Here is a 13,533-nt window from a genome sequence, read left to right as displayed (position 1 = left end):
ATTCATGATAAGAGCATTTAGTGATGCACCTATGAAACTATGGGTGTGTTTATTTTAATGTTTAATATATCCCTTGTGTCCCTGTTTGATCTTGATCTGATGTAAGATCTATGACTGTCATGTTATAAGCAAACTTTAGAATAGTGTTGGGGCTGTGTTTCACAATACAGTCATGAGTGTACTACAAGTGCAAGACAGAACTGATGACACCTCCATGTGGGGCTGTGGTGATGGTGATCCTCTTTGGACAGAACACATGCCGGTGAAATTTGGGAAGGACAGATTTTAGATTCCATGTGGGTCCAACTCCATAGAAAGCCCTGAAGCCCTGAAATGGAGTCTGTGCCCACAGAGACCCATCATCTGGGCAGAGGTCTTTAGTAAGCAAGATGCCACCAAACTCCCACACTACAGACCACGGGATTGTGCTCTTGATCGGTTGCTAGAGGCAAATCCTTCTAGATTCCACTTATATCTTCTCTCCATCAAAAAAAAATTGTTTCTGTGTAGGAGTACAGCCGGAAGGGCCTTAGGCAGGGGTACATTCAACACTCCATATCACCTGTATCACTTGACTACTTCTTCTTAGAGTAAAAGGCCAAAGGTCTGAGGCCATGCACTCATATATTGGCCAAGCAAACAGCAGAGCATTTGGGAGGGGGATGAGTGGAAGACAGTCTTCTCTAGAAGCCTCTGGGCACTATGAATACTTGGTGATACTGTATGGTTTGACAAATGCCCAAAATGTGTTCCAGTAATTCATTAATATGGTGTTCCTGACACACATAGTTCACATTGATGATACCCTGATGTATCATTTAGGAAGGTGGGGGTGAGGGGCTCGCAGTACATGTCACAGTTTGGAGTGTTTTAATGTATAATCCACTTTTTGATGCTCCTTTTAAGTATAAGCTCAGGAACACATTCAGTATTTCCAAAGATGACCTGCATAGGCAGCTACAGATATACTGTTTAATTCATTTCAGGCATTGAAACAGGTATATATTACTCCATAATACAGTACTATCTATGAGTCAGACAGATTCTCATATGCATCTTATACAGCTGCTGTAAATAATAAATTTGTATCCCAGACATGTCCCCCAATCATCAGCTTTTATTGTTTTTAAAGGATTTCATGACTCTTTTGGGGAGCTAAGCTCCAACTGGCTCCCCTGTAAATTCAACACTGTTGTCACGTTCTTCAATAATAAAAGTCAAATCCCAAAATTCAAATGCATTACTCTGGTCCAAAAGACCTTTATTAAATAGGCAAGATTTCATACAAACAAGTTGAATCTCAAGGGCAATTAAAATAAACAATGAGATGTTAGTGTAGGCACATGAGAGAGTAAAAATAACCCACATTTTCCATTTTGTCACAACATCTTTGTCATGATATCTCTGTGCAACACCAAAACACAAATATGGAAATATGTGGGGTAGATGTAGGCAGATCAGAACAGTGTGCTTGCTTATCATGTGTTTTTTTTTAAAATTACAACCAATCATGTCATATTCCGGGGCGTGCTCAGTACAGACCGCCTATAGTATAAATATAAATTCAGACCATGCTTCAAGCGCATTCATATTCTGTTGATAAATGACAAAGGAACACTGTAGAATTTCTGAGAAATGAAAAATGACTTGTTTCTGGATTTTAATTTTGATCTTCAGCGCAATGTGTAAGTAATATGAGCAAATTATTCCCATGTAGTTTGATGTATTTTTAAAAAATCTACGGAGACTATTACTTTAAAGCATTTAGTATGCGGTTGTATGTAGAAGAAACTTTAATGTTATTCATTTAAGGTGATTTTTAATAACTTTATATAATAATATTTGAAATAAATTATTTACTTAATTAATGCATTTTCTTTTCTAGATACAGTCCAACCTGGTAGACGCTGGGTTACTGCACAATCCCTCACAGAGTCGCCAGTTTATCAGCCTGATAAAGAGCTCAATGTGGATATCGGAGACTCGGCTACTCTGCGATGTTGCATTTCTAAAAAGGAAATCGGGATAATTGCCTGGTTTAAGCAACTAAACGGAAAAAAACCTCAGATTATAGTCACTGTATATAAAACTACCGGAGAGACGTTTTACAATGAATCCGAAAAGTCTCGTTTCAAAATAGAAAAATCTTCAAACTGCTTCAATATGACCATTTTAAACACCATTCAGTCTGATGAAGCCATGTACTACTGTGCACTGACAAAACCCGACCCTTTGTTTGCAGATGGAACTTATTTAAAAATTAAAGGTAGGATTTCCACTAAACTTTATTAAGCTACTGGTTTAATGTAGTGATATTTTTCCTTATTACCATTAGCATGTTCAACCTGGAAGACAAATAATAGTGAAGTAGTGAAATGCTAACTGTGTTTTCTTCAACAACACTGAGTTACAGACTTTTAGTGAATCATGATAAATGTTTATAGGTGAGCATGTTACTATTGCATCAGAAACATCTACACCAGCTCTGTGTGATAATTCAGTGGTGTGTGAACCAACACTGCATGGAAACAGCACTAACATGAACACACAAGGGAAAACAGGTAAGATGTAGTTTATAATTAATTAATCATCCTTAATTCATAAAGCATATAGAGAATCATTTGTACCGAAGTAAATGTAATGTGGTGAAATAACAGTATAAGAAATGACTAGATCTCTACATTCGACAGTGCTTGGTTTGGGAACGGCTTTGGGTTTGTGTGCACTTCTGATTTTCTGCCTCATTTATTTCATACTGAGGAGAAGAAATTGTGATAAAAGTAAGTGCTTTTGTGATCAGATTACTTATAAATGAATAAGTACAGTTACCATTAGTTCTATCAGAAAGACTAATAGGTGTGTTTCTGTATTTATAGTAAATGCTTCTATAGAAAACTCTCCAGGAACAAGGCAGGTACGTGTGCAAGAAAATTCTATACAATTACATACTGTACGGGTAATTCTGTTTATTTCTGTAGATGAGTCTGACTACTAATTTTGCTACTTATATATGTGAAATGTTGCTACATTCATATGCTACTTGTTATCATGTTCTGAATATAATTTATATTATTAATTTGATGAGATTTGCACAATAATTCCAAGCTTTTTATTTTGATGCTGCTCTTGTTCTGTGTAATTTGTGTGTATTGTGCAGTTACCCATATTGTATGGTTATTACTTTGAGCTGGACTTGTTATTATATTTTTGCATTATTATTATTATTATTATTATTATTATTATTACTATTATTATTATATTTTTGTCATATTATTCAGGAATATGAAGCAGAAATGCTGAATTATGCAGCTTTGAAATTCTCCAAGCAGAAAGCCAAAGTTGGAAAAAGAAAAACTGGCCCATCAGATGAGTGTGTGTACTCTGATGTGAATAAAACTGTAAGATGTAACATAAATGATTCATAACACATGGTACTATTACACTGTAAAAACAGTGAAAATATTTTACCAAGTGAAAATATCTTGACTATACACTAATTTGTTCCACATTTTTGATTATGAGATGAAAAGAAACTTGAAATTGTCTTATTTCGACTGAATTATGTATCTATTTCTAGAAGTAAAATTATATGCCAATAGAAAAATCTTCTATGCCACAGGTTTATTTATTTACACGTTTAATGTAACTCTTGATTTTTTGACCTTTATTTCAAGTGCCATATATCTAACTACCAGTAACAGTGAACTTGTAAAAAATACATATTTGTGTGACTTCAGATTTTGTGGCCTCATTTGTAAAACTATGCCTTTTGCTGATGATACAATAAATGTAAAGAGCAATCTCATTAAAAGAGTGAAAAAAATAAATAAATCAAACATTTTTCTGAAAATTTCAGAGTTTAAATAAAAGTAATTTTCCATTACTGGTGTATTTTCTAAAAGGTTGTTCATTGGCCTTAAACATAAGTCAAGGACCGTGACATCCACATTAACAGATTCATTGGGGGCGGGGCTTGTTTTGTTCACCCATCTCTGTGCTCACATTTGCAGCACTAGTGAAAGGACATTGACAATTATGTCTTATAAATGGATTATTTTAGAGGGTCAGATAGTGGTGTGAGGTTTTCTAGTGTAAGTGAGAAACCAGTGAATGCAGTGGGGATTATTAAATCAGCAGTAAAAGTACAACAATGGCAACTGATATATTGATCCTAATACACAATCTGCTGAAAAACTGCCTTCCAACCGCTTTTAAGGCCAATTTTTTTTTTGTTGTTGTTGTTTTCATTGTATTACATTTTCTACGTTTACTTTGTTTTCCTGAATGTGGTGCCCAAAACACAGAAGTAATATTGTTCTGCATTGAGTGTTGAGTAAAACTCCTTCAAACACTTTAAATGAACCAAAGTGAAGCATCAAACAACAAAGATGAATCCTTCCAGAAACTACACCATAAAATCTATTGTACAGTTCAGGGTTTTCAATACACAGTGCATACAATCATCATTCATTTATTGATTATGGAGTTTTTTTTACTGGCTTCTCTTTTAGCACATGAAAACTATGATCATGCAATTTATTTGACCATCAGATTATTATAAACACATGATACCAATGGAGATTATTAAATAAAGTTTAATTACTACAAAAAAATTAAGCGTAGTATGTGTAACTTTATTCCACACACAGGTTTAAAAAGAGTCTGCTGGTTGTTCCTCAAATGCTGCAGTACCTCTTACCAGATGCTAGTAGGCAGAAGAGACTGTGCTTAGGATCGATAGAAACTTTGGTTTCTCTGCATGCTCTTGTTTTATAGTGCTGGAGGTAGATTCCTGATAAGGGGCTTAGTGGTGTGCCAACGATACCGTAGATGGGTTCCTTTGTTTATTTTTTTTTTAAATATTCCAAGTGACACATTTGACTTTTTCCAGCTTCCTGAGACAGAACAGGACTTGCTGGGCTTTCTTGGCCAGGGAGGATGTTGTGGTGGTTCATTTGAGGCCTTCAGCAATGTGCATACAGAAAAGATTGTAGTTTGAACACTTTCAGCAGCGGATCTGCAGATCGCTCAGAGAGCATGTTCTTTTTCTTGTCTCAATACTAATTTCCTTGGTTTTGCTGACATTTACATAATTTTTGTCCTGACCACCAGCATGCAAGAGGGACCACCTCTTCCTTCTAAGCGGTTAGAAATTTTACGAGTCATTTCATTAGCAAACTTTAGAATGGTGTTGGTGCTATGTGTAGTACAAGTACAAGAGAGAACTGAGGACACCTCCCTATGGGGCTGTGGCGATGGTGGTCCTAGTTGGACAGAACACATGCTGGTGAAATTTGGGAAGGACAGATCTTAGGTTGGCATGGTTAACATCTCCAGAGATAATGATGAACACTTGTACTGTGCTATTTGTAGTTCATTGACCAAATTATGCAATCAGTTGTTAGAATTTTCAACATTTGCACTCACCAGGTGCTGTTCATGTAGATGCCTATGCCATCACTTTTGTTCTACCTGGATAGAGCAGTCCTGTCCCTGTGGAACAAAACAAGGCCACGTGCTGAAACGATTCCTCGTATGTCAACCAGCTGATTTCTCTCTTGATCAGACTGGGCAATCTTGTAAGAGAGAGAGCATCACAATCACTCAGTTTGGTGACTGAGATGTTAAGAAATTCAACCACCCCAGAGTCCATGGTAGTGGACCGAACCCAAACTGTCCCCAGAGAAATGTGCCAGAAGAATATCGGAATGTCTGTGTCTTTGTTGTAGTCTGGACACATGCAAGATTACTAGTGGTCTGAAGAGACCTGACTCTTAATTTGGGAGTAATATCTCTTAACATGATATTACAGACCTGGTTGACTCTGGGGCCATGGGCAGCTTTATAGCCGAGACCCGGTTCCCCTCCTCTCTCAGACCAGGATGTGGATGGTAGAACTCTGGCCTTAATATAAGTTCTATTTCAAACCCATCCACTGATTGTACAGATTGAACCTATCCATTCAGAGACCACTGTAATTTTTGCCATTGACTCAACCAGACATTCTGCCATCCCAAAGATAATCTGGTCAAGAGGGTGGAGATAGCTGGCCACTGAGCTGCTCAGACATGTTGTTTCCAGTTTCCATAACTCCACAGAAAGCCCTGAAGCTCTGAAATGGAGACTGTGCCCACAAAGACCCATTATCTGGGCAGAGTTCTTTAGCAAGCAAGGTGCCACCAAACTCCCACACTACAGACCATGAGATTGTGCTCTTGATTAGTTGCTAGAGGCAAATCCTTCTAGATTCCACTTCTACCTTCTCTCCATCAAAAAAAAACCTGTTGCTGTGTAGGAGTATTCCAAGATGGCGGCGCGGCAGTAGCACGCAGCGGCCACTCCGGATACAAAATGGTGCTTTTTTCGTCCTTAGGCCGACTTTTTAATGGCACATGGACATCGGAACTACCGGTGTTCGTGTATACCACCGCCAGACACTTATAAACTTAAGACACAACAATACAGCCACTCTGAAGGATGATCTGGTGGAGAAGCTACGCGATCTCGGCTTGCTGCGGGGACCAGGCCTCCAGCGCTCGGCGGTGGGAGGGGACGTCGCAAGCGGTGCGCGAGAAAGCAGAAGCGCGGAAAGAGGGCGGGGGTTCGTGCTAGGCTAAAAACAAACCCTAGCCGACCGGATTTCCCGTCCATCCTGCTCCCTGGACAATAAACTGGATTACATCCGACTCCAGCAAACTACGCGGCGTGAGTTCAGAGACTGCTGCGTCTTTGTTTTCACGGAGACGTGGCTCAGCGACAGAGTTCCGGACGACGCCATTCAGCTAGACGGGCTAGCCTCGTTTCGTGCCGACAGAAACACAGCTCTGTGCGGTAAGGCTTGCGGCGGCGGCTTGTGTGTTTACATCAACACGGAATGGTGCAAGAACTCTGTGCTAGTCTCTAGTTAGTGCTCATCGCTGGTGGAGATTGTGACTGTTAGATGCAGACCTTTTTATTTACCACGGGAATTCACAACCGTCCTCATAATCAGTGTATACATTCCCCCCAGTGCTAATGCTAAGGAGGCGCTCTGTGAACTGTATGGGGCTATTAGCCAGCTGCAGAACTCAAACCCTGATGGACTGTTTATTGTTGCTGGAGATTTCAACCATGCAAATCTCAAGTCAGTGCTCCCTAAATTCCATCAGCATGTGGACTTTGCAACAAGAGGGAAGAACGTGCTGGACCTTGTTTACACAAACATCCCCGGCGCGTACCGGACGGAGCCCCGCCCCACCACGGCTACTCAGACCACATCTCTGTTATGCTAATCCCAGCATACAGACCGCTAGTCAGACGAACCAAACCGGTTCTGAAGCAGGTGAAAACCTGGCCAGCAGGAGCCATCTCTGCTCTTCAGGACTGATTTGAACACACTGACTGGCACATGTTCAGGGAAGCGGCAACTGATATATACTGATATACTGACTATATCAGCAAGTGCATTGATGACGTCACCGTCTCCAAGACCATCACCTCACGCTCCAACCAGAAGCCGTGGATGACTGCAGAGGTGCGCGCGCTACTGAGGACCCGGGACTCTGCTTTCATAGCAGGAGACAAGGTGGCCCTAAGAACAGAGAGGGCCAAACTGTCCCAGGCCATCAGAGAAGCAAAGCGCGCACACGCTCAGAGAATCCACAACTACTTCAAGACCAGCAGAGACACACGGTACATGTGGCAGGGCATCCAGAACATCACAAACTACAGGACACCACCATCTGCCTGTGACAGTGATGCCGCCCTCCCAGATGCGCTGAAAGACTTCTACGCTCGGTTCGAGGCACAGAACGGCGTGACGACGAGGAAGACCACCCCTTCTCCCAATGACCAGGTGCTGTGTCTAACCACGGCCGACGTGAGGAAGACTCTACACAGAGTCAACCCACGAAAGGCTGCTGGACCAGACAACATTCCTGGCAGGGTGCTCAGGGGATGTGCAGACCAGTTGGCAGATGTTTTCACGGACATCTTCAACACCTCCCTGAGCAGCACCGTTGTTCTTATGTTATAAGACACTTATGTTAGAATGCTGTTCATAGACTTTAGTTCAGCATTCAATACAATCATTCCTCAGCACCTGATTGGAAAGCTGAACCTGCTGGGCCTGAACACCTCCCTCTGTAACTGGATCCTGGACTTCCTGACCGGGAGACCTCAGTCAGTCCGGATCGGGAAAAGCATCTCGAACACCACCACACTGAGCACCGGAGCCCCACAGGGCTGTGTGCTCAGTCCATTGCTGTTCACTCTGCTGACTCACAACTGTGTAGCAATGCACAGCTCAAATCACATCATCAAGTTCGCCGATAACACGACCGTGGTGGGTCTCATCAGCAAGAACGACGAGTCAGCATACAGAGATGAGGTGCAGCAGCTAACGGACTGGTGCAGAGCCAACAACCTGTCCCTGAATGTGGACAAAACTAAAGAGATGGTTGTTGACTGCAGAAGAGCACAGAGTGACCACTCTCCGCTGAACATCGGCGGCTCCTCCGTGGAGATCGTCAAGAGCACCAAGTTTCTTGGTGTTCACCTGGCGGAGAACCTCAGCTGGTCGCTCAACACCAGTTCCATAACAAAGAAAGCCCAGGAGCGCCTGTACTTTCTGCAAAGGCTGAGGAAATCTCCCACCCTCCATCCTCACCATGTTCTACAGAGGGACTATCGAGAGCATCCTGTGCAGCTGCATCACTGACTGGTTTGGGAATTGCACTGTCTCAGATCGCAAGACCCTGCAGCGGATAGTGAGGACAGCTGAGAAGATCATCGGAGTCTCTCTTCCCTCCATCTCAGACATTTACACCTCCCACTGCATCCGCAAAGCCACCAGCATTGTGGATGACCCCACACACCCCTCTCACACACTCTTCACCCTCCTGCCGTCTGGTAAACGATACCGAAGCATTCGGGCCCTCACAACCAGACTGTGCAATAGTTTCTTCCCTCATGCCATCAGACTCCTAGAACTGGACTGAAGGAAGGAATACACACACACATACATACACACACATACACACAACTGAACAATCTTCCATGCACATGTTTTACACGTTTTGCACGTTTTATGCTGCTTCTGCTACTATTATGTTTACACATAATACAGTACCATTATGTTTACATTACTTCAGCTATTTATATCAAACTCTGTATTATTTGCACTATTGTCACTTGGTCACTTTCAAACAGAACTGCGTACTGGTTGGTGTTGTAGTTATTGTACTGTCTTGTTCTGTCTTGTGCGTCCGCACGTTTGCATTGGTGCACTTTATGTTTAATTTGTGTAGTCCCCGTAGTTCTGTGTTGTTCTGTGTTGTCTTATGTAGCACCTTGATCCTGGAGAAACGTTGTTTCGTTTCACTATGTACTTGTATATGGCTGAAATGACAATAAACTCCACTTGACTTGACTTGACTTGACTTGAGTACAGCCGGGAGGGCCTTAGGCAGGGGTACGTTCAACACTCCATATCACCTGATACAGGTGATTGACTACTTCTTCATAGAGTAAAAGGCCAAAGGTCTGAGGCCATGCACTGATCCCATCTTGATAATCTGATCAAGATGGTGGAGATAGCTGGCCACTGAGCTGCTGAGACATGTTGTTTCCAGTTTTCATGTAGGTCCAACTCCATAGAAAGCCCTGAAACCTTGAAATGGAGACTGTGCCCACAGAGACCCATCATCTGGGCAGAGGTTTTTAGCAAGCAAGGTACCACCAAACTCCCACACTACAGACCATGAGATTGTGCTCTTGATCGGTTGCTAGAAGCAAATCCTTCTAGATCCCACTTATATCTTCTCTCCATCAAAAAAAAAAAAATTGTTGCTGTGTAGGAGTACAGCCAGGGGCAGGGGTACGTTCAACACTCCATATCACCTGTATCACTTGACTACTTCTTCATAGAGTAAAAGGCCAAAGGTCTGAGGCCATGCAATGACAGATTGGCCAAGCAGACAGCAGAGCATTAGGGAGGGGGATGAGTGGAAGACGGTCTTCTCTAGATGCCACTGGGCACTATGAATACTTGGTGATGTTGTATGGTTTGACAAATGCCCAAAATGTGTTCCAGTTATTCATTAAGATGGCGTTCCTGACACACATGGTTCACATTGATGATACCTTGATGTATCTTTTAGGATGGTGGAGGTGAGGGGCTCCCAGTACGTGTCACAATTTTGAGTGTTTTAATGTTTAATCCAATTTTTGATGCTGCTTTTAAGTATAAGCTCAGGAACACATTAAGTATTTCCAAAGATGACCTGCATAGGCAGCTACAGATATACTGTTTAATTCATTTCAGGCATTGAAACAGGTAAATATTACTCCATAATACTGTACTATCTATGTGTCAGACAGATTCTCATATGCATCTTATACAGATGGTATAAATAATAAATTAGTATCCCAGACCTGTCCCCCAATCATCAGCTTTTATTGTTTTTAAAATATTTCATGACTCTTTTGGGGAGCTAAGCTCCATCTGGCTCCGCTGTAATTTCAACACTGTTGTCACGTTCTTCAATATTAAAAGTCAAATGCCAAAATTCAAATGCATTACTATGGTCCAAAAGACCTTTATTAAATAGGCAAGATTTCATACAAACAAGTTGCATTCAGAGGACAATTAAAATAAACAATGAGATGTTAGTGTAGGCACATGAGAGTGTAAAAGTAACCCACATTTTCCATTTTGTCACAACATCTTTGTCATGATATCTCTGTGCAACACCAAAACACAAATATGGAAATATGTGGGGTAGATGTAGGCAGATCAGAATAGTGTGCTTGCTTATCATGTTTTTTTAAAAAATTACAACCAATCATGTCATATTCTGGGGCGTGCTCAGTACAGACCGCCTATAGTATAAATATAAATTCAGACCATGCTTCAAGCGCATTCATATTCTGCTGATAAATGAGATACAAAGACTGTAAAATTTCTAAGAAATGAAAAATGACAGCTTCATGGATTTTAATTTTGATCTTCAGCACCATGTGTAAGTTATATGAGCAAATTGTATGTAGAAAAAAATCTAATGTTATTCCTTTAAGGTGATTTTTAATAACCCTTTTTATATAATAATATCTCAAATACATTATTTACTTAATTAATCCATTTGCTTTTCTAGATCCAGTCCAACCTGGTAGACACTGGGTTACTGCACAATCCCTCACAGAGTCACCAGTTTATCAGCCTGATAAAGAGCTCAGTGTGGATATTGGAGACTCGGCTACTCTGCGATGTTGTGTTTCTGAAAATGAAGTTGGGATAATTGCCTGGTTCAAGCAACCAAACGGAAAAAACCTCAGATTATAGTCACTGTATATAAAACTGCTGGAGAGGCGTTTTACAATGAATCCCAAAAGTCTCGTTTCAAAATAGAAAGATCTTCAAACTGCTTCAATATGACCATTTTAAACACCATTCAGTCTGATGAAGCCATGTACTACTGTGCACTGACAAAACCCAACCCTGTGTTTGGAGATGGAACTTATTTAAAAATTAAAGGTAGGATTTCCACTAAAATTGATTAAGCTCCTGGTTTAATGTAGTGATATTTTTCCTTATTACCATTAGCATGTTCAACCTGGAAGACAAATAATAGTGAAGTAGTGAAATGCTAACTGTGTTTTCTTCAACATCACTGAATTACAGACTTTTAGTGAATCATGATAAATGTTTATATGTGACCATGTTACTATTGCATCAGAAACATCGAAACCAGGTCTGTGTGATAATTCAGTGGTGTGTGAACCAACACTGCATGGAAACAGCACTAACATGAACACACAAGAGAAAACAGGTAAGATGTAGTTTATAATTAATTAATCATCCTTAATTCATAAAGCATATAGAGAATCATTTGTACTGAAGTAAATGTAATGTGGTGAAATAACAGTATCAGAAATGACTAGATCTCTACATTCGACAGTGCTCGGTTTGGGAACGGCTTTGGGTTTGTGTGCACTTCTGATTTTCTGTCTCACTTATTTCATACTGAGGAGAAGAAATTGTAATAAAAGTAAGTCCTTTTGTGATCAGATTAATTATAAATGAATAAGTACAGTTACCATTAGTTCTATCAGAAAGACTAATAGGTGTGTTTCTGTATTAATAGTAAATGCTTCTATAGAAAACTCTCCAGGAACAAGGCAGGTACGTGTGCAAGAAAATTCTATACTATTATATACTGCACAGGTAATTCTGTTTATTTCTGTAGATGAGTCTGACTACTAATTTTGTTACTTATATATGTGAAATGTTGCTACATTCATATGCTATTTGTTATCATGTTCTGAATATAATTTATATTATTAATTTGATGAGATTTGCACAACAATTCCAAGCTTTTTATTTTGATGCTGCTCTTGTTCTGTGTAATTTGTGTGTATTGTGCAGTTACCCATATTGTATGGTTATTACTTTGAGCTGGACTTGTTATTATATTTTTGCATTATTATTATTATTATTATTATTATTATTATTATTATTATTACATTTTTGTTATATTATTCAGGAATATGAAGCAGAAATGCTGAATTATGCAGCTTTGAAATTCTCCAAGCAGAAAGCCAAAGTTGGAAAAAGAAAAACTGGCCCATCAGATGAGTGTGTGTACTCTGATGTGAATAAAACTGTAAGATGTAACATAAATGATTCATAACACATGGTACTATTACGCTGTAAAAACAGTGAAAATATTTTACCAAGTGAAAATATCTTGACTATACACTAATTTGTTCCACATTTTTGATTATGAGATGAAAAGAAACTTGAAATTGTCTTATTTCGACTGAATTATGTATCTATTGCTAGAAGTAAAATTATATGCCAATAGAAAAAACAGAGATGTCTAGAGATAATCTTGTGATTTTTTTTTACAGTAATCTCACAGTAAGAATTATTTAAAAAATGCCTTCTATTCAAGTTATCATGTTTTTTTTTTTTTTGCTGTGAAGCTAATCTTCTATGCCACAGGTTTATTTATTTACACGTTTAAGGTAACTCCTGATTTTTTTCACCTTTATTTCAAGTGCCATATATCTAACTACCAGTAACAGTGAACTTGTAAAAAACACATATTTGTATGACTTCAGATTTTGTGGCCTCATTTGTAAAACTCTGCCTTTTGCTGAAGACACAATAAATGTAAAGAGCAATCTCATTAAAAGAGTGAACAAAATAAATAAATCAAACATAATTCTGAAAATTTCGGAGTTTAAATAAAAGTAATTTTCCATTACTGGTGTATTTTCTAAAAGGTTGTTCATTGGCCTTAAACATAAGTCAAGGACCGTGACATCCACATTAACAGATTCATTGAGGGCGGGGCTTGTTTTGTTCACCCATCTCTGTGCTCACATTTGCAGCACTAGTGAAAGGACAATGACAATTTTGTCTTATAAATGGATTATTTTAGAGGGTCAGATAGTGGTGTGAGGTTTTCCAGTGTAAGTGAGAAACCAGTGAATGCAGTGGGGATTATTAAATCAGCAGTAAAAGTACAACAAGGGCAACTGATATATTGA

The 13,533-nt window shown here is 39.6% G+C and overlaps 1 long non-coding RNA gene and 1 pseudogene across 1 annotated transcript; both read left to right on the top strand.

Moving 5' to 3' along the window:
• The first annotated feature begins 2,439 nt into the window (after positions 1–2,439).
• Positions 2,440–3,583, top strand: LOC128318641 (uncharacterized). Its single transcript, XR_008302062.1, has 4 exons — positions 2,440–2,561; positions 2,691–2,780; positions 2,877–2,914; positions 3,279–3,583. It is a non-coding gene; the product is annotated as an uncharacterized LOC128318641 (long non-coding RNA).
• A 7,374-nt stretch (positions 3,584–10,957) lies between these two features.
• LOC117597671 (uncharacterized) lies at positions 10,958–13,102 on the top strand (annotated as a pseudogene).
• Positions 13,103–13,533: the final 431 nt, after the last annotated feature.

This window comes from Pangasianodon hypophthalmus, chromosome 7 (assembly GCF_027358585.1).
Source record: "Pangasianodon hypophthalmus isolate fPanHyp1 chromosome 7, fPanHyp1.pri, whole genome shotgun sequence".
Taxonomy (NCBI): domain Eukaryota; kingdom Metazoa; phylum Chordata; class Actinopteri; order Siluriformes; family Pangasiidae; genus Pangasianodon; species Pangasianodon hypophthalmus.
Note: the sequence above shows the minus strand (reverse complement) of the source record. Positions and strands in the feature narration are given on the sequence as shown.